Genomic DNA, 1,566 nt, shown 5'->3' with positions numbered 1-1,566 from the left:
CTGCCACCATGCCCAACTAATTTTTTTATTGTTAGTAGAAACTGGGTTTCACCATGTTGGCCAGGCTGGTCTTGAACTCCCTACCTCAAGTGATCCACCTGCCTCAGCATCCCTTTTTATTGTTGAGCTCTTTCGCCTCTCTAGTTAGCTGTATCCCTAGATATATTTTTTCTTTTTGAGCAATTTTGAATGGGATAGCATCCCTGATTTGGCTCTCAGCTTGGCCGTTTTTAGTGTATAGGAATGCTAGTGATTTTTGCACAGTGATTTTGTATCCTGAAACTTTGCTGAAGTTATCAGCTGAAGGAGCTTTTGGGCCAAGACTATGGAGTTTTCTAGATATAGAATCATATTGCCTGCAAACATGGATACTTTGATTTCCTGTCTTCCTATTTGGATGTGCTTTCTTTCTCTTGCCTGATTGTTCTGGTCAGGACTTCCAATACTACGCTGAATAGGAGTGGTGACAGAGGTCATCCTGGTATAGTGCCAGTTTTCAAGGGGAATGCTTCCAGCTTTCACCCATTCAGTATGATGGTAGCTATGGGTTTGTCACAGATGGCTCATTATTTTGAGGTATTTTCCTTCAATACCAAGTTTATTGAGAGGTTTTAACATGAAGGGATGTTGAATTTTATTGAAAGCCTTTTCTGCATCTATTAAAATAATCATGAGGTTTTTGTCTTTAGTTCTGTTTATGTGACAAACCACATTTACTGATTTGCATATGTTGAACCAACCTTGCATCTTGGGGATAAAGCCTACTTGATCATGGTGGATTAGTTTTGATGTGCTGCTGGATTCAGTTTGCCAGTATTCATTGAGGATTTTTACATCAATGTTCATCAAGGATATTGGTCTGAAGTTTTCTTTTTTTGCTGTGTCTGTGCCAGGTTTGGTATCAGGATGATGCTGGCCTCATAGAATTAGTTAGGGAGGAGTCCCTCCTCCTTAATTTGTTTTTAAATAGTTTTGGTAGGGATGGTACCAACCTTTCTTTGTACATCCAGGGGAATTTAGCTGTGAATTTGTCAGGACTGGCTCTCTTAAGAAAAAATAAGAACTACCTTTTAAAACATCTACTTTTTTTAGAGAAATCATTGATTACAGAAAAGTGCCAAGTATTTTAGTTATACATATAACACAAGCAGAACGTTATATTTCTCTTTTAGTGATTTTCTGGGCAATGATTTCTTGTCTCACACTTGCCTTCCAATTGTGAGAAATATCTGAGATTCCTTCCTCTGTCTTCCTTCTCCACATTCACTTCAACATTAACTTACTCCACCCCTTTATATTTCTGCAGAATAAACTGTAGGCCCAGTTAAAATGAGGGGCTTCTAGGTTTTCTTCTAGGGTTTTTATGGTTTTAGGTCTAACATGTAAGTCTTTAATCCATCTTGAATTAATTTTTGTATAAGGTATAAGGAAGGGATCCAGTTTCAGCTTTCTACATATGGCTAGCCAGTTTTCCCAGCACCATTTATTAAATAGGCAATACCATTCAGGACATAGGCATGGGCAAGGACTTTATGCCTAAAACACCAAAAGCAATGGCAACAAAAG

This window comes from Nomascus leucogenys, chromosome 6 (assembly GCF_006542625.1).
Source record: "Nomascus leucogenys isolate Asia chromosome 6, Asia_NLE_v1, whole genome shotgun sequence".
Classification (NCBI taxonomy): Eukaryota; Metazoa; Chordata; class Mammalia; order Primates; family Hylobatidae; genus Nomascus; species Nomascus leucogenys.
The sequence above is the reverse complement of the archived record's forward strand: the minus strand, read 5'-3'. Positions refer to the sequence as shown.